Raw genomic sequence first — 20747 nt, 5'->3', positions numbered from 1 at the left:
ACTGAAGGAGAGCCAATAAATGACTGTGCAAATTATGAAGAATTCTATGAGGAAAACCCCAGAGTGAAAGAAAATTCATTAGCAGAAGGAGAAATTGTCTTCATTGACGGTTCTTCTAAGATCGATCAAAATGATGGGCAAAGATAGACAGGCGTTGATGTAATGAAGCAGACAGCAAATGGAGAATTTTGAGTACTTCTTAGTGCACAAATACCATCTCATTATTCAGCAAAGGCTGCAGAATTATTAGCTTTGATACTCGCAATTGAGAATCGTGCAGACCAGGAAGTAACAATCTACAGTGACTCCACCTATGTGACGTCCACAGTGCATGCAGGCTTAGTGCGCTAGAAAAGGAGGGGCTACCTCTGAGTGGACGGCACCCCAGTACAGCACACATCCTAATTGGACAGGCTGATCAAGGCACTACAGCTTCCAGTGGGCATAGCGGTCGTGAAATGCGACACCCACACGAAAGGGACAGATTTTATCTCACATGGCATGGCATCCAAGAGCGAGACAATCATGGATTTGTAAGTCACTAACATAAATGAGAAAATGATTGTCGCACGGAGTGAACATGCAAGCTACAATAACATGGGACAAATGCAGTTAATGGAACTCCAAGGGGAGGTACCACAGGAGAAGAACTTATGGAAGCAGCAAGGGTGTTCTTTAAACCCCTCCAAAAGCTTGTGGCGACAAGACAGCACTGGTAAACCAGTAATGCCTATAGGCCTGTTAAAAATAGCGCTGGAGCAGTTACACTATCCAGCACACATGACAAAAGAAAATCTAGCTGCTTTTTTATGGTGAACTGTATAATTTGCCAACAGTTCACAGCTGGGCATACAATAAAAGTAATCCGAGGAGTCATCCCAAACCCCAATGGACCTTTTCAGCACTTGCATGTCGATTACATCGATATGATTCAAGTATGTAACGGGTACAGGTATCTAATCGTTGTCGTGTATCCATTCTCTAGATGGATAGAAGCAGGTCCATGTACACACCCAGACTCTACCTGTGCAGCCAAATTTCTAGTGAGAGAGGTATTTCCCTGGTGGGGGGTATGCAAAGTCATGAGATCAGATAACGGGACTCACTTTGTAAATGAAGTTCTACGGCAGATTAGCTTGTTGCTTGGTATAAAGCACAAGTTCTCGTGGGCATACCATCCTCCAGGTAACGGAATTTTTGTGAGAAGCTTAACGGCTTCTTAAAGGAAAGGATAGCCAAGTTGAAGCTTACTCTAAGAAAGGGATGGTTACACGGCCTGCCTTTGGCACTGTATGCACTCAGGAACCAACCCGGTTCTGACCATCATTTTACGCCACACGAAATAGCCACAGGAAGTAGAATGCGCTCCCCACTGACACCCTGAGACAGAGCTAGATGTGATGTCCAGTCGACAGGAGAAATCTTAGGGTCTGAAATGCAAAATGACTTCAATTGCATGACATCTTGCCTTACTGTAATTTCAGGCCAGCTGCAGCAACGACAAAAAGGGTGCAGGGCAGCACAGAACACAGAAGGAGATACTACTGCAGACACAGCTCAAGGACTATGTCTTCCATCCATCTTCCCTGGAGATACCGTTCTGGTAAAGAATCATACAAGGAAAAGGTGGGACGAGCCAAGATTTAACGGTCCCTTTACAGTGGAAGACTGCACTCCCTCTGCAGTGAAGCTACGTGGAAGAAGAGCTTGGACCTTTTTGGGTGACATCAAGCCATACATCGGAAAAGGCCCCCTGCCTGCACCCCAACACAAAGAGACTACAGATGATGGGGAAGAACCACAGCACGTGCAGACGCGATCCATGACGAGGAAGAGGACGCATGACCAGCAGCAAAATAAAGACAAAGAACTTTTGTGCAATAGTTGTGGCTTCATTTTGGACATCCTTCTGAGGATAAGGGGATAAGGACATAAAAAAACAGACACTCTGTGCATCCTAGTTTCAGGGTGAAGAAGAAAATTGCATTTATAAGCCACAACATAGTCTGTCAATGTTGGACTTTGGACTGGGGCACACTGAAGCCTTGACTAGAAAAGAATATGCCAAAATTTGATCGAGGACACATAAATTGGAAGAAAATACAGTATCCAGATTCCTTCCACACAGAGACCTTGTTTGGAATCAGTTATGGTGTCCCACAGTAGCGACATCACCAACGATGTGGTGACATATTTCGATCTAATGCTAAGATCATACCAGTCATTGGTGGGAAGGCTCACCAGCATCACTGACTTTCTTCAAGATCCCGAAAATGAAAAAACTATAAGGAGGCTGCTTACTGTAATTGCCAAACAGTTCCTCCTACTTCCGGAATACAGCGAGGTAAAAGCAAATGTCCCAAGCGGAGGAAGAAGCGAATAGACTTACCAACGTACTGTTCTCTCACCTAAATGAAGACTGTCCAGATCTTGTCGGAAGGACAACAGATGTATTGACATTTACTCGTGATCCATCAAACACAGAACGTTTAAGTATAATCCTAAATGGAATAGTTATCCAAGTTGCTCTTCACACACACCAAAATAGCAGAGACTATTCACAGTAAGTGGGAGCCAGCAGTCCCAAAAGTGCAGCAAAGACAGGACAAATGTCCCTGTCACCGGAAGACAGCAGGTTGGCAAGTAATGTCTTCTTTCGCCTAATCAAGAATTTTCCAGAGCTTGTGGGGAGACTTGTAGATGTTGACGTTCTCACATTCATCAGAGACCCAGCTAATCCCACACAGATGGGCATGCTCTTGCATGATGTCAACAGAACTATTTGAGAAGATTTTAAACTTTCTGCCGAGGGACAGATCGAGAGAGCAGTGTCAAAGATTTCATTTCTTATTTTTATATTGACATGGACACAGCATGTCTTCGGGAATGAAGCAGATCAGAGGCGTAGACTGAGAACTAAAATATTTTGAACGTGCACAGTAAAGAGACTTGCTGAATTATTCCCTGATTGGACACTTCCCATAGCCCATCAAGAGAACTGTGTCCAGAAATAATAGACAATCTTGTGTTCAGACAAAGGGAGACAATTGTGTAGTACCTATTGCCCTCAGAAGCAATAGAATCCAGAGATAATATTGCTAAGAAGTTGTATTAAAAGTTAGCATATTTCAACAGATGATCGAGATGGGGATCCAGAGCAGCAATCTTGTAATCCCTCAGAAGGAAAGACGTCCGTACTTTTCTGGAAGTAAATGCTGCCGATTGACCTACAGGGCCATAATGTATTTATGTATTATATTCATCATTGTTTTACTGTCACTGACCATCAGAACTGCTTTTTTGTATTGGTGCACAAAGCATTCCAATTCCATTGCACCCGCCTAATATTGCATTCATGAAAACTACAAAGGCACCCAGACCTTAAATAGTCATTCCAGTCCAAGGAAGATCTGATAATGGGGTGAGTGATGTGATTAGCAATGACACACACAAACTTGTGGTAACAAACAAATTGAAAAGCCGGAGACAGAGTCGGCAGAGTGTGAATGTAAAAAGGTTACTGACAACCACACGCATGCAAACATTGAATGCACACACATCAGGCCTAGTGTCAACAACTGCAGAACCACAATCCAAAGTATAGGAGAAGAAAAGACTGTCTACTAGAGAAGTTCCACTTCAAGTGAAGTGAAAAGACAAATAGAAAAAGCTGAACTCCTGAAGAGACAAGAGGAGTCGGAGAATAAACCACCAGAAACAACATTAACAAGCACACATGATCCAATGAAGGGGACGAGCACAAGTCCTACAATGCAGCCATATACTGGACCAATGCCAGAGTGGATATGGGCATTTCTAACCAGAAGAAAAAAGATACAAGAGGACAAGGAAAGAGCTGCCAGACTTTTGTCTACTCAAATGATACAGATGAGGAGGCCTGCACTATGGACGAGGATACCCAAGAATCCTCCAGAAAGAAGAAGCCATACAGATGCATTCAGGGATGTAGTTAGAGCTAACTACATGAAAACATTAAGAATCAAGAGAAGCAAACAAGGAGACGATAATGAACTAAACAATTACTTTGACAGCACACCTCATTTGGGAAAAAAACATCTGGTACCAGCACATGAAAGAAGTTGGAAGACGGAGTTCAGAAGGGGAATGCTTTGTTTGTGCATGGGATAGTCCAAGATCTTCGTAGCTGTAGAAATTGATGTCCAGACAGAAATTGTCTGGACATCAAGCACTGTCTTTCATACGTAGCAATGTGCAAGAGCAGAGGCCAGTTCATCGGTAGTGATGCCTCACTGAAGTGGGCAACTGAAGTAAACGATCCAAATGAAGACGATTATGTCCAGGATATAAAGATAAGAAACAATGGAAAAATGAAACACATTGTGATCAGATATGAGAAGCCTGGAGTTAAAGGAGCAGAAATCAGAAGAGAAGCAAACCAGATACTAAATGTCCAAGGAAAAACTCCAGAAGAGGCTCGAAGTTGGAAAAACAGATGGCAAATGCAGATTTGGGTAACATTGCTTTCACCAGACACATGGGAGAAAGGGGTGGTAATTTGTAGAGCCTGGATGGTCATTGGTCAATACGAACCTACCATCAACATAGTGCAAAATGGATGCAAGCCATTATGGCCAAAGCTTGCAAAGCTGCTGACATGGGTCGAAGACAGAGGTGGACCCTTGCAGATAGTACCACTAGAAAGCTCAAAATTCTGCTTCAGGAATAATGGCACAAGAAAGATGGGAGAGAATCAGAAGTGTGGACACGTTTTTGATGCTCCAGGAATGGATGGTGCATGGGGCTGCAGTAATTATGCATCATTATTGGGCAAGTGGATCAAAAGCATACATCAGACTGCTGAGAATCAGGGGAGGCATGTGCACAATAGTGAATGTCCACATTTCAGCGTTGGTGATCCCGAAAAGGGACCTGAACATTGACAGTTTCCCGAAAGCAGATGCTCACCTAAGGAAGAAGAGATCTGTGGAACTTCTGACTCGACTGAAGAGAGAGAATAACTTTTCTGCCAAATCAGAGGAAGCTTTTCATGCAATCCCATATGAACAAACACAGGCTGGTTAGCCTTACCTCATCAGTGTTCACGAAAATGTTCATGCCAAGATTTCAAGTTGGAGCAAATACTAAATGGTTGCAGATAACCAGATGGGAATTGCTACAAACCATCAACACGACCATAAAGGGATTAAACGCAATCAAAGTAGAGTTAAGGGCAGTCCGCCTGATGACTTTCCAGAACAGATATGTACTTGACATGATCACAGCTATGGATGGAGGAATTTGTGCAAAAATCAGAGAATCATGTTGCACATTTATATCTTCTCACGATGAAGAAAATTGAACTTTAACAGAGGCCATAGGTATGCTGATGAAACTACAAAACCAGATGATTGATGAAACTGACAAAGTGGACGATGACAGTTGGTTTGGATCACTATTCTCATGGGTTCCACAATTGATGGCAGATGCATTCAAATTCCTAAGAGCCCTGTTAGTGATGATATTACTAGGATTCTGTGTCATCAAGATAATAATCTCTCAATGCCAGAAAACTGCGAAAAAAGCCCTAGGGATGAAGATCATGAGTGATGTTGAGCCAGGATGGAAGCCCAAAGACCTGACTGACGAAGAAATAAGAGACTTTGTGAAGCCAGCATTCATGCACCAGAAGGAACAAAGTTTTGATATCCCAGGAAGCATAGAAATGATTTGGAAAGATGGATTTACAGCAGCCCAAATGGACAATGTCAACTGATGACATGGAACAAGGACAAACACGTGAGAACAGCAGGGAGTTTAAAAGGAGTAATAAAGATATGGACCCCAAAGAGACATTTCTTCAGACCATCATGTATAGACCCAGAAGATGAAGAGAGAATGGACCCAGGCGATGAAGCAAAGGTGAATACAGAGGATCCAAAGAAGGAGATGAAAGTGGTCGATGAATCTCCCAGAGGGGGGAGTGTAGAGGAGGTCCCAAATACAGGCCGCACTCCAAACGTCCATTTCAAAGTACCAGGAATGTTCACGCCAAAATATGTGACATATGATGAGCAAATAAACCAGCAGAGAGCCGCAGTAGGGCTCTGTCCAGTACCTATCAGAAGAACAGCACCTATTGAAGTACCGATACCAAGGAAACCATGGACAGTAAGGTACCCATTGAGAAAACCATATTAACAAATGAAATGAAATCAAGATCGTCTAATTACCGTCCCTGAAGAAACCAAAAAGGACTTAATGGAAGACGAATGGTGACATCATGAGAACCCAGAAAGACTCACATATAAAAAAAAGGAAGACCAGAGAAGACGTAAAGAGACGAGACGGCATGGGCCAAGAATATGGTGAACCTAAAGTGAAAGGACATTGTCAAATGTAAGAAGTTTAAGCCATGAGCATAATGAAGATATTCAACCATTTTACACATGTACATATGCTTGGTACGACAAGAAAGCTAAGAAAATCATGTGGCTTGCTATGCTTAGTAGAAAGATAGTTCGGCAAGCGCCACATATACATATCTACCTCAAACGAAGCACATTATATAAATGTATTTATACTTTGCACAAGAAGCAGAATCAACCCAAGATTACTAAAAGCCACACGAGAAGGACTTCATATTTAGAAAAATCAAGAATAAGCGGCAGAAGTGAAACTCAGCAGAGGGGAACCGTGCCAGGAAAACCAATGTCGTAGCAGTAGAATAGACGAACAGTAGCTACAATTATTTGAAGCTAAGAACAGAATATCCTGCCTCTGAAAGGTCAAGATAAGAACACAAAGGCAGGTGGTGGGTGAAACGAAAATCAAATACACAGGAAATACAAGCTCTGGAGAACATTTTAAAGATATTGATATTGATATTTTACAAGTGTTTAAGAGCGCGACAAGGCAAGGGAAACGGAACAGAGGAGAAAAAAAAACAACGATCTTACTAGGCCCAGTGACATTGAGAGCGCGCAAGTGCATTGTAGAGGGGGAGAGGGAGAAGTGCATGGAAGGGGGAACAAAAGCAGGAAAAAAAACATAAATAATAATAAATAAATTAATAAATAAAAAGTCAACAAACAGACGGAGTGCAGCCAGCAAGTGGCAGTGCTCGGTTTAAGGAAGCAAGCTGGGTAGGTCTGATAAGTGCAGGAAGAACAAAACAAAGGGGTGGGGGCTGTATGGGTACAGATACAGACCCCAGTGCAAGGGGTTGCCCGGAGGCAGTGCGTGCGGGTGGCAAGAGGAGCAGGTACCTGGGCCCAGAGGAAAGAGGGTGGCCAGGTGCATGGTGCTGAGGGAGAGTAGAGACAGCAGGGGAGAGGGGGGGCAAAGGCAGAAGCAAAGAGGAAGGTCTTGAGGTGCTTCCGGAACTGGAGATGGTTCTCCTCAAGTTTTAGAGTGGCAGGGAGGCTGTTCCAGAGGGAGGCTCCAGCCGAAGACAGAGATCTACCCCCAGCTCGTTTCTTTGAGAAACGACTGACCCTGAGGGAGTTAGATGTAGAGGAGAGGAGTGCTCGAGATGGGAGGTATTTGCGGAGGGATAGCTGAAGGTATGTTGGACCCAGGCCCCAGAAAGCCTTGTGGTCAATGCAGAGGGTTTTGAATTTAATCCTTGCATCCACTGGGAGCCAATGGAGAGATTTCAGAGCTGGAGAGATACGATCCCAGGGCTTGAGGCCAAGGACAAGTCTCGCAGTCCTGTTCTGGATAAGTTGCAAAGGGCAGAGAGTAGAGGTAGGTAGATTAAGAAAGAGGATGTTGCAATAGTCCAATTTAGAGAGAACCAGAGCTTGGGGGACAGTGAGCTTCTGGGGGAATGAGAGGAAAGGAAGAGTACCTGTGAGGAGGTGCAGTAGGAAGTTTGACTTTTTTGATACATCAGCGATGTGGGCGGAGAAGGAGAGTGTGGAATCAAAGGTGATACGAAGGTTCTTGGCCTCGTAGGTAGGGATGTAACGCTCACCTGATTCCCGCAGAGGCGCCGGTCTTGACTGGGTGAATGCCGTATCTTCAAAGGTGATGTGTAACACACGGTTGGCTCTTTGGGCTGGACCTCTGTGCACTGTATGTCTGACTCGAAGAGTAAGATGTCTGCAGATAGAAAATATGGGATTAATGAACTGGGGTTATTGGGTGCCTCTCTCCTCTTCCCTTTCTCTTCTCCTGTAGAACCCCAAAGGTTAACACCCTCACCTTAGGTAAGTGAACGCCGAGCTCTCCCTCTGCCTCGGGGCAGGGTGCCGTAACCAGTTTCTTCACTGGATAAGGGTGCAGGCCTCTTGACCTCAGAGGACTGCTGTCCGTCGTTAACTGCACGAACGGTAAGTTCTGGGCACTTCAAATGTCTTAAAAGTCTTTTGTAATGATATCTCTTGTTTTGCAGGGTTCCGGCGATGGCGGATGGCGGGCTGATGAGAGTTGCGGATCGAACCCGCGTGAGGAATAGAAGCGCCTGGAAGCACGTAAGTAAGCGCTTGTAGCCTGCTTCACGATGCGCACGAACTGTCCCTTTTATCTTGCAGGTACAAGTTCGGAGCTTTAGAGAAGCTGAAGGGTGCTGGAATACCCACTGGATTCGGCATGGGAAGGAGTAATGGCACGTGAGTAATAAAGTTGCCCAATGTCTTTAAACGCACCTTCTTTTGTCTTTCAGATGCGGGATGCAGCGCCGAAGGCCTCCGGAGCGTGCGAAGAGCTGGTAAGCTTTTGTCTTTCAGATGCCGGAATGCAGTGCGAAGACCTCCGGAGCATGCGAAGAGTAGGTAAGCCTTTGTCTTTCAGATGCCGGAATGCAGCGCGAGGCGTTGGTGACAGCCGATGGACCAGGTAAGAGATGCGCTGCCACTGAAGACCATAGTGCTAACCTGTTCTTTCTTTGTCTTTACAGGTGCTGCTGAAGACTGGATTCCAGGATGGTAAGCCTTTGTTCCCTTAGGCCCAGGATCAGAAGCAGAAGACACGATGAGCGTTCTGCTGCAGAGAATGCAGAATAACGCAAAGCAAGATTCATCCATCGGGTGTGGTTTAAATAGCCTCCTGTAGTGCTTAGGTGTCTCCTTCCACAGCCACGCCTAAGAAAAGAGTTCCTGCTTTCCAGAAGAGTTCCAGTGTTCTGAACCTAGGGAGTGGCTCCTGCCCCACCCAACAGGAAAAGTAGTCCCAAACAGAAGAGGATCAGGGGTTCAACTGGCAGGTAAGTAAGCAGCATGGTCTGCTGCAGGTAAGTCCACCCAAGCATTATGAGCCTGGCGCTTCCAGCGCTGGGACTGGGCATCTTTATGAGCCTGGTGCCACTGGCGCCAGGACAGGGTCCAAAAGGTCCCAATTGGGACTGGCTGGCACTCGGAACCGGGGTTATGGGTCTGCTTCCAAGGGAGTCGGGCAAGTCCTGATCTTTTGGAAGCAGAGATCATGACAGCACCCCCCTCAAGGCCCCTCCCAAACTGGGCTTCTCCGGGGGTTTGGGCTTGTTAGGAAATGTTCGATGAAATCTTTTGATTAGACGAGGCGCGTGGACATATTCTGCAGGTTCCCAGGATCTTTCTTGGGGACCGTAGCCTTTCCAGTCAATCAGGTAAAATAGTTTAGATTTGGAGATCTTGGAATCCAGGATGCTTTTGACTTCAAACTCGAGTTCTCCATCAACTAGAATAGGTTTTGGAGATGTAGTTAGTCGGGTTTGAGGTTGCACGGGTTTTAATAGAGAGACGTGGAAGACCGGATGTATCTTCATGTGAGGGGGCAAGTCCAACTTGACCGCTACTGGATTTACTATGGTAGTGATGGAATAGGGACCAAGGTATCTTGGGTTGAATGTGCGTGGTCCTTTTAGAGGTAGATATTTGGTGGATAACCAGACTTGATCTCCTACTTGATATTGGGGGGCTTCCTTCCGATGTTGGTCTGCTCCTTTCTTGTATTGTTCTTTAGCCCTTTGAAGGTGAGAAATGGCTTCCTTAAAGGCTTGGGTGATTGTAGAATGCAGGTGGTCTACTGCTGGTGTTCCAAGATCTTGGAGTGGATCCAACTCCGAGGTTCGAGGGTGACTACCGTATAAAAGAAAAAACGGGGTCTTCCCAGTTCCCGAGTGGACAGAGTTATTGTAGGCATATTCGGCTATCCAAAGGATATCTTTCCAGGTTTTTTCAGTTTGTTGTAGCATGTAGCGCAAATACTGTTCCAGAGTTTGATTGGTCCTCTCGGTTTGTCCGTCGGTTTGAGGGTGGTGGCTGGTCGAAAGTCTCACATCAATTTGAGCCGACCGACAGCAACTTCGCCAAAAATGAGAAATAAATTGACTACCTCGATCCGAAATTAGAACTGCAGGAAAACCGTGCAGTCGGACGATGTTTTCGAGAAATTCTCGGGCCAGAGTTGCTGCTGTTGGTAAGCCTTTGAGTGGAATGAAATGCGCCATCTTGGAGAATAGGTCCACGATTACTAGGATCGTATTCTATCCGGAGCATGTAGGTAGATCGGTGATGAAGTCCATAGAAAGCGTATGCCAAGGGCGAGGCGGGATGTCAATAGGGCGTAAGAGGCCGGCTGGTTTTTCCTTTTGACTCTTGTTTTGGGCGCATACTCCACAGGACATTATAAAGTCTCTGATATCTTTTTTCCAAGACGGCCACCAGAAGTAGCGCTTGATCTTTTCCGAGGTCTTGGTCATACCGGGATGTCCTTCCATTAAAGAATCGTGATAACAAGAGATTACCTTTTTCTGTAAATCTGTGCTGGGCAGGTATAACCGTTCTTGGAAATATAATAGGTTGTCCTTCACCGTAAAGTCCTTTCCCTGCAGATGCCAATTCTGTATGTCTGCTGGAGTTACCAGTAGCCCGGCTTTATCCTTAACTTCCTCTATGGATTGTGTGGCGATTACACATAGAATTCTTTGTTCGGGAATGATAGGTACAGGTTTAGGATTGATCAAATGTTCTTCCACTCCCATCCGAGAAAGGGCATCAGCTTTACCGTTTTTTGTACCAGGTCGATAGGTAATTATGAAGTCAAACTCGGCAAAGAATAGTGCCCAACGGAGTTGCCTAGAGGATTGAGCTTTTGCGGTTTTCAAATATTGCAGGTTTCGGTGATCTGTAATCACAGTAACGGTGTGTCGGGCCCCCAGAAGATAATGCTGCCAAGCCTTAAAGGCGGACTTGATAGCTAGAAGTTCCTTATCAGTAATAGTGTAATTGATTTCAGGAGGCGAGAATTTGCGGGACCAAAATGCCACGGGAAGCAACTGATTGGTTACTGGGTCCTTTTGTGATAGAACTGCCCCCATGGCAAGGCTCGAAGCATCGGTTTCAACGATGTAGGGGAGTTCTGGGCGAGGATGTTTTAAGATCGGTGCAGAGATAAATCTAGTCTTCAAATTCTGGAAAGCTTGTTCCGCCTCGGTAGACCATTCAAAACGTTTGTTTTTCTTTAACAAGGCGGTGATGGGCTGGACTATTCGAGAGAATTCGGGGATAAACCTGCGGTAAAAGTTAGCGAAGCCTAACATGCTTTGAACACCTTTTACGGAGGATGGCGATGGCCATTTGAGAATTGCATCGACCTTCTTTGAATCCATACGCACTCCGCTAGGTGATAATATGAATCCCAAGAATTCAACTTCAGTCACGTTGAAAACACATTTTTCCAATTTAGCGAAAAGTTTGTGTTGACGCAATCTCTGGAGGACCATTTTCACGTGTTTCCGATGTTCAGTTTCCGATGAAGAATAAACGAGGATGTCGTCAATGTAAACAACAACACACACATCTATGAGCTCTCTGAGGACATCGTTCATAAAATATTGAAAGGCGACCGGGGCATTGCAAAGTCCGAAGGGCATGACCTGATATTCAAATAGCTCATACTTTGTGCGGAAGGCCGTCTTCCATTCATCGCCCTCTTTTACTCGTACCAAGTGGTAGGCTCCTCTAAGATCCAGCTTTGTATATATGCATGCTTTTCTGACTTGGTCCAGGAGTTCAGGGATCAAAGGTAATGGATATCTATTCTTAACGGTGATCTGGTTCAGGGCGCGATAATCTATACAAGTTCTAAGGTCCCCTTTTTTTGGAACGAAGAACAAAGCTGAGGAAGCAGGGGACTTGGAAGGACGAATAAACCCATTCGCTAGGTATTGATCCAGGTATTGTCGGAGGTGAAGATTCTCAGGCTCGGTGAGGGCATACATTCTACTACAAGGAGGAGTAGATCCAGGTATCAGGTCTATCTGGCAGTCATAAGACCTATGAGGAGGTAGAGAGTTAGCCTGATCCTTCCGGAAAACATCTTGGAATTCTAGGTATTCAGGAGGTAACTGAGGAGCCTCCGAGGAAATTGCTGCCAGTGCAACACCAGGTCGAGGGTGACAAGTAGAGACACATTCTGGAAATTGAACCGTTCTTGCTCGCCAATCGATCTGAGGATTGTGCTTCTCTAACCAAGGAATTCCTAGAATAATCTGGAACTGGGGGGCCTTGATCACATCGAACACGATCTTCTCATGGTGTTCATCTTGACTTACTAGCGTCACTTCTTGGGTGGTATGCGTTACTGGTCCGGAGGCTATCTCCGTACCATCCACCGTAGTAATGACGTCCTTTACAGCCTTTGGACAAAGAGTCAGATTCATCCTCAAAACCATTTCATGATCCACATAATTGCCGATGGCACCGCTGTCGACGTAAGCTTCAATCGCATGTAATCGATCCGGATGTTCAGGGCTAATGAGGACCATAGGTATCACGAAATGCGAGGTCACGGAACTGGTTTTAACGCTCGGCAAGAGGACCTCTATTCTTGTCGGGCGAGGTCGTTTCCCTGCTCAGAGTTTGTGACCCTGGTAACTGCAGCTCCTACTGCCTTCTTGGCTGGTTTCACCGGACAGTCTCGAAGAAAGTGCCCCGAGTTTCCGCAATAGAGGCATAATTGCAGCTGTTTTCTCCTTTCCCGCTCCTTTTGTGTTAGTGGTCTTTTCAGGCCCCCTATTTGCATGGGTTCCCCGGAGTCTACTCCTTTGGTAGGAGTTGGTGGTTTGGAAAATACTCGAGCATCAAACTTGGAACGATCGGCCTTCCTGTTCTGCAGTCTGTGGTCAATTTGAACGACTAAGTCAATATAGTCCGAACAGTCTTGCGGGGGATTCACTACTTGGGCTAACACATCTTTGAGCTCTCCACGTAGACCTCTATAAAACAGCGTAATCCTTTTTTCCTCAGGCCATCGAGTTTCCACTATCAGTCTGTTGAAAGACGCAATATAAGCCAAAAGGTCTTGATTACCCTGTCGCAATGAAAGGAGCTCATTGTCCAAGGCCTGCCCTTGTGAATGTCTTGCAAACAGTTTTTCCATACTGAGCTGAAAAGCTCGAAAATCATGGAGAACCGGATCATCTTGATTAACTAGAGGGATCGACCAGTCTGCCGCATTGCCACTAAGGTACGAAAGCACGAAAGCTACCTTAGCTTGATCAGTTGGAAAGGCTGCTGGCCGGCATAAGAAGTGCAACCGGCACTGATTAATAAATACTGCAAACCTCTTTGGGTCACCAGAAAATCGTTCGGGCGGAGCCAGAGGTACATTCCCAGGTAGGTTGATCTGCACTGGGTTCGTAGAGGATGTTGAAGGAAGATTTGCCCCTGATGCGGGTAACAGAGTTTGTCCGGCTTGTGACTGTAGCAATTGTCTAGCGAGATCGTCTGTTCGCTCCTTGGAAATAATCAGTTCCCTTCTTAGAGCATTCGTTTCCTGACGGGCTGCATGCACTTCTGCTCTTAGTTCCCCAAGAAACTGGGCTAGCTGGTCGGTATCCGAGGTTTCCATAGCGCCTGGGTGGGAGTTTTGCGATAGACTTTGCGTTCTGTAACGCTCACCTGATTCCCGCAGAGGCGCCGGTCTTGACTGGGTAAATGCCGTATCTTCAAAGGTGATGTGTAACACACGGTTGGCTCTTTGGGCTGGACCTCTGTGCACTGTATGTCTGACTCGAAGAGTAAGATGTCTGCAGATAGAAAATATGGGATTAATGAACTGGGGTTATTGGATGCCTCTCTCCTCTTCCCTTTCTCTTCTCCTGTAGAACCCCAAAGGTTAACACCCTCACCTTAGGTAAGTGAACGCCGAGCTCTCCCTCTGCCTCGGGGCAGGGTGCCGTAACCAGTTTCTTCACTGGATAAGGGTGCAGGCCTCTTGACCTCAGAGGACTGCTGTCCGTCGTTAACTGCACGAACGGTAAGTTCTGGGCACTTCAAATGTCTTAAAAGTCTTTTGTAATGATATCTCTTGTTTTGCAGGGTTCCGGCGATGGCGGATGGCGGGCTGATGAGAGTTGAGGATCGAACCCGCGTGAGGAATAGAAGCGCCTGGAAGCACGTAAGTAAGCGCTTGTAGCCTACTTCACGATGCGCACTAACTGTCCCTTTATCTTGCAGGTACAAGTTCGGAGCTTTAGAGAAGCTCAAGGGTGCTGGAATACCCACTGGATTCAGCGTGGGAAGGAGTAATGGCACGTGAGTAATAAAGTTGCCCAATGTCTTTAAACGCATCTTTGCGGGATGCAGCGCCGAAGGCCTCCGGAGCGTGCGAAGAGCTGGTAAGCTTTTGTCTTTCAGATGCCGGAATGCAGTGCGAAGACCTCCGGAGCATGTGAAGAGTAGGTAAGCCTTTGTCTTTCAGATGCCGGAATGCAACGCGAGGCGTTGGTGACAGCCGATGGACCAGGTAAGAGATGCGCTGCCACTGAAGACAGTAGTGCTAACCTGTACTTTCTTTGTCTTTACAGGTGCTGCTGAAGACTGGATTCCAGGATGGTAAGCCTTTGTTCCCTTAGGCCCAGGATCAGAAGCAGAAGACACGATGAGCGTTCTGCTGCAGAGAATGCAGAATAACGCAAAGCAAGATTCATCCATCGGGTGTGGTTTAAATAGCCTCCTGTAGTGCTTAGGTGTCTCCTTCCACAGCCACGCCTAAGAAAAGAGTTCCTGCTTTCCAGAAGAGTTCCAGTGTTCTGAACCTAGGGAGTGGCTCCTGCCCCACCCAACAGGAAAAGTAGTCCCAAACAGAAGAGGATCAGGGGTTCAACTGGCAGGTAAGTAAGCAGCATGGTCTGCTGCAGGTAAGTCCACCCAAGCATTATGAGCCCGGCGCTTCCAGCGCTGGGACTGGGCATCTTTATGAGCCTGGTGCCACTGGCGCCAGGACAGGGTCCAAAAGGTCCCAATTGGGACTGGCTGGCACTCGGAACCGGGGTATGGGTCTGCTTCCAAGGGAGTCGGGCAAGTCCTGATCTTTTGGAAGCAGAGATCATGACAGGGATAAGAGGAGGGCCAAGGGAGGCCGGCCAGAGAGTGAGGGGAAAGGAAGGTGATGGTGTGCCAATGAGGAGGATCTCAGTCTTGCTGGCATTCAGACAGAGATCGTTGGCAGCACACAAATCTTGAATGGCAGTTGGGCAATCAGTGATGAGAGAGGTGGAGGAGGTGCCCGAGGGCAGCCTGAAAATGAGCTGAGTGTCATCTGCATAGCACTGGAAGTTTGCGCAGAAAATGCCAATACAGCGGGCAAGAGTTGCTAGGTATTGGTTGAAAAGCCACAGCAAGAGGTTAGACCCCTGGGGAACACCACAGGTGGAGAGGAAGATAGATGATAGGAAGGACCCAAGTTGGAACTGGGAGGGTCAATCAGAGAGGAAAGAAAGGGACCAAGAAGTGGGGATCAAGCTTTGCATTTGGATATTAGAAGTAAAAGGCAACATCTACATGATTTTCTGTTGGAGGAGATGTACAAACAAATATTTGTGAGGCAGAGGTACTATGAAATGTGAGATAAGGCTGCCACAATTCAGGCAAATAAATGAAGAGCAAAGAGGTTAGAAGGAAGAGTGGTCACGATAGGAAGGGAGAGGAATGTGACTGGCCAACTGAGGTGGCACAGTGCTTTGCTCAATATTATCAGACATTACATGATAGAGAGCTTTGGGGAAACTGAGCTGGAGATGCAAAATATTTGCAGAGTGCAGATATCCCACTTTTCACCTATGAGGAGTCTATTCGGTTAGATGGGCAGATTCCATTGAAGGACATGAAGGCAGTTACTCAACCAATGAAGATGGTTAAAGCGCCAGTGGAACACTGATACTCGGCTGTTTTTCATAAGTGCCTCTCAGGAGTGTGCTCCCTATTCCCAATGAAGGTTTGCAATGAAGTATTAAAGGGAGAAGGGGTACCACTATAATTTCTCAAGGGTTTAATCATGGTGAATCCTGATGTTGGGAGACACCTCAGATTCTGCTCATCATATGGGCCAATCTCGTTCATCATATAGGCTAACATAAACAAAAATCCCCTCACTCGGTCGATTATTAGCATCTAGACTCTAGACTTTTCTCCCTAAACACATCCATACAGAACCATCCATACAGGACAGGTGGGATCTGTGTTGAGGAGGCAGGGGGCAGATAACAAAGAGAAAATCTTAGAACGTATGTCTTTTTTTGGAGTGAGGTCAGCTGACATGATCCTCCAAGCTCTGGAGGCTAAACAATCCTTTGAAAGGGTCAGTTGGCCATTCCTTAGGAAGATCCTAACCAAATTTGATTCTGGGTACAATTGATTGACATAGATCGAAGCTCTCACTTCGGAAACTTTGGCAATGATGACTGTGAATGGTGTTCAGTCGAACATAGTGGTCTTGAATTGGGGCACTAGAAAAGGCTGCACTCTTTCCCCCGCTCTATGCATACTAGACCCTTTAATAGCACATATTGGAGATAATACCAATATTAATGGGATTGCAGGCTTGCATCTATAATGCAGCTCTATTTGCTGATGATACCCTGCTCTATGATCCAGACCTCCCTCACCGATACCACAGATACTAATGGAGTTTCAAACATATGGCGTGTATTCAGGGTTTAAGGAGTTTAAGGGGAAGTTTGCAAAATCTGCTTTATTTTTTAGTTGGGGAATTATCACATGAACTGAGGAATTAGCTAAGTGCACTTTTCCTTACACTTACAGAGTCCAGTATAAAGTGTTTAGGGAAAACCATCACTTGATATTTTGAGAAATTCAACCATGAATATCACTTGGTAATTTTGAGTAATTTTAAGAAAGATATAGACATATAGCCTGAATGTCTACATCCTGGATGGCATGTCCAAAGACCCTATAGATGAACAACCTGCCTAGTTTACACTTTATTTGTTAAATGCTCAGAGTTCAGGAACCAGTTTCTTTTTTGGTGCAACTCAACAAAAATGTTGAACTGATATTTCTCTGGAATGGTAGAAAGTTCTTAATCTCCCAAAATAACTAGTGGGGTTGTGATTCTCCAAATTCAAAGCATATTGCTAGTGCCTTAAATGGGGTGTGAAATTGAGGGAAGTTCTGGAAAGGGGACATGGACATATCGTGCAGGGTATGGCCCAAAGGAGGAGTAGGTAATTTATGCAAGGGTCACCTGCCCCAAACAAACAAATCATTGTGAAGTCCTGCAAACATGTACTTTGGGTCACCCAGTGTGGTTTCAGGTGTTCTCGTTTGAATCCAGTGTTTAATCTATGTAAATCCACCCAGGTATTGTCTGTGGTTACTGTTCAATTTATTCCCCTCCATAACCTAGTCAGAATGTCACTTTTACCTCACTCCATTGTAAGAAGATCATTGCTTCCCATCAAATCTAATTTCTTGTTGATTGTTCAATCTTTTGTGATCGTAAGAGCATTGTTCCTTCCTGTAAATAAATTAATAAATACTGTAAATAAAACTCCTTCAAGTTCACTTTTCAGGTAAATTCTGTCTGTAAATAAATCCATTCCTCAATCGGGATAGGAGCAAATTAATCAGTGATTAAATCACCTTCATTCCGTAAATAAATTATCCAGGCTCCGTGTGCTAAGTAGCTCTTAAATGCTCATTTAGCACCTGTCTTCCTAAAATAAAGGCTATGTCACTTTAAATGTGCTTATGCAGCCCAAAGGCAGACCTCAAGGTGTTAGCTTATTGATGGCATCTGCAGGCAGCCTGGAAATCACCCAGGAGAGCACCCATGAGAAAGGGGAGAAGGACAAATTGCACCAATGTAAACTACATGGTGTTTTGCATAAAATCAACGAGCATTTTGGGAACATAAGAATGAACACACATTTATATTTGACATATCTGTAACAGTAATTCAAGCCTGCTACCCTTCCGAGCACAAAATGCATGCTGGCCTTCCTACTTAATTAAATATGTTATGTAATTACAGTAAGGTAATGACAAATGATGAGAAATATATATACATGTTTAGCAAGTTATCCTCTGGGAGTCAGGTACGGCTGTCCTGCTTTAGAAAGCTAATGGCTTCCCTGCATGGATTTCTGTTTTGGCATCTTTAATGCTTATCCACTGCATTTATAGGCTCCTAATTGAAGGACTGATGGAGCATTAGCTGGAGGGCAGTTTTGGGATATTGCTGGAGTGCTGTCCCAGCTAGCTCCAGCTCAACTAAAGCCCTGCATTTTACATAGCCTCTCAATTGCATATCATGGTTGACTAGATGTATCCAAATAGTATTAAGCAATGGGTGCCCTTAGAAAATAAAATGTTGTCTCCAGCCTCGGAGGGTGGCTCTGGGTCCCTAGACATAAGTTTCAGGGACCTTCAAGTACTCACAGATATTCTGGAGGGAGGTACGTTCTTAGATATGAGAGGTGGATGGCACTGATTGACCTTTGGAATCATTGCTTTTGCTTTTTGGCATACATGAGAAAGATAAGGAGTTTCAGGGCCCAGGACATATTTTGCATAAGATGATCTTAGCAGTCAATGTGAACTTTCTCGTAGCCTGGAAAACGCCCATGCTCCCATCCAAGAAGAATGGTTAATCAAGGTTTGGGACATTTATAATATGGAGAGGTTAAGATGCAACATAAAAGAATCCTTCAAAACATCATTGTTGAGGAGTGGTTAACATTTTTAGAACCATTTACTTAAGTTATGAGGAACGAGGCTATTTTACAATGGTTCATTTACGTTGTCTTTTAGAGTTAAAAGATGACTGATTGCAGAATGGGAAATTAAATACTTGTGGTCTAGTGGAAACCAAGGGGGTTGGGTAATAGATGGCAGAAGAGTCATCTATTTTGATGGAATCATTTGAAAGTAGTCATGTGGACCTGTCGAAGGACTGTATGCTAACATGTGCTTGGGACACTCCAATTGCCTGTTTGATCATTACACGTCTGAATACTTTGCTGCACAAGAGACACTAATGGTTTCATGATTTTACCTTCTGAAAAGTAAAGCAATAAGGACTTGGGATCATTGCCTTGCTATTTAGTGCTTAATTTGTAAGAAAATAAGTGCCATGGCCCAAATACTTTCTTGCATGGCGGAGGGGCAGCTCCCCGTCCTTTGTTGGCACCACCCACTGTTTCTCCATATAGTGTCACACAGCTGCTCCATATGGTGCCAACATATTTAGGGTTAAAGTTCCAACTTCGACTGGTTCATTGAGGGTGAAATCAATATGACATATTAGTTGTCTCTTGTCTCTGGAAATCAAATATAAGATTAAGGTTTTCTTTAAACGCAGCATCTTTAACATTTTGCTCTAATCCTATTGGTGTCAAGTGGAGACTGTTAGCCATCTAAACACAGGATAAATAGCAGTAATGCTTTCCTCCTATGGTAAATGGATGGATGAATGTAGGCAAAATCACTACTGAACTGATAGGTTGCCTGTCAAACACTGCAGCAAGATCGTCTTGCATAGGTTGGCACTCATGACCGACTCTCCTGATCGATATGGGTATTTTCATTGACTTTGCCTCTGTGTTGGGACTGTTGGGTGGTGACTGTCCTGTTTTTGTCAACCCACCCCAATGGTTATTACACCAGAGAATTTGCAACAATGTCATGCAGGCTGAGGGGAGCAGTGTGCAAACATGGCCACCATCAGTGCCCAGGATTGTAGCCCTGCATCTCATTGTTTTTAATGAAAATGGATCAATATTCCTGTCCTGCCAAACTGTGTCATCAGGTTTGTGAATAAAATGAGCCAGCTCAGGGTGCAGGGACCCAGGGCAGTGTACCCTGTGGTTGATTGTTATATTACTAGGACTGACTGGCAGTTAAAACAATAAAGTTACCAAAACATCACAACATAATCAAGCTGGGCTTAGCGATATGTGTGAGGGATCAGAAATAAGTGCTGTGGCTGAGTTCTGGCAAGTCCCCCCACAAGTTAAGCACTGGAAATAAAATGAATTAAAACCCATTGTTGCTAAAGTAATTCTCTTATGTAAAGACCTACTAGATCTTTAAAACGGCAACTGCCAGCCTAACCTCTGTGGGATATTTTGTGTAAATTTGGGGTTTGGCTGTATTTTTCTTACCGCCAAAATATGAGCGGAAGTTTGGTGGTAATTTATCCTTGCATTTATATTGGGTTTGGCCTCATATCATTCTAGTGACCATACCTTGTTATATTATATTGCGGAATCTAATAATATATATATTTGCAGTATTTTATGGTGGTATGTTGTTTGCGGTACTTAGTGGTGAGCATGGTTTTCTTCCCTACATTATGACCCATCATAAACAAAACCTTCCTTTCTATCAGAATACCTCCCATTGATCTATAGAGAGCCTTGGACCTATACATACAATGACACCCAACACTTTTATATAGAGCACCACCTACAGTTTGTGGCCGATATCACTGGCTTATCTACACCAGCGATCTATGTGCCCGTAGGCATTACTGGCTCA

This window comes from Ambystoma mexicanum, chromosome 4q (genome assembly GCF_040938575.1).
Source record: "Ambystoma mexicanum isolate Mex_15411 chromosome 4q, UKY_AmexF1_1, whole genome shotgun sequence".
NCBI lineage: Eukaryota > Metazoa > Chordata > Amphibia > Caudata > Ambystomatidae > Ambystoma > Ambystoma mexicanum.
The sequence above is the reverse complement of the archived record's forward strand: the minus strand, read 5'-3'. Positions refer to the sequence as shown.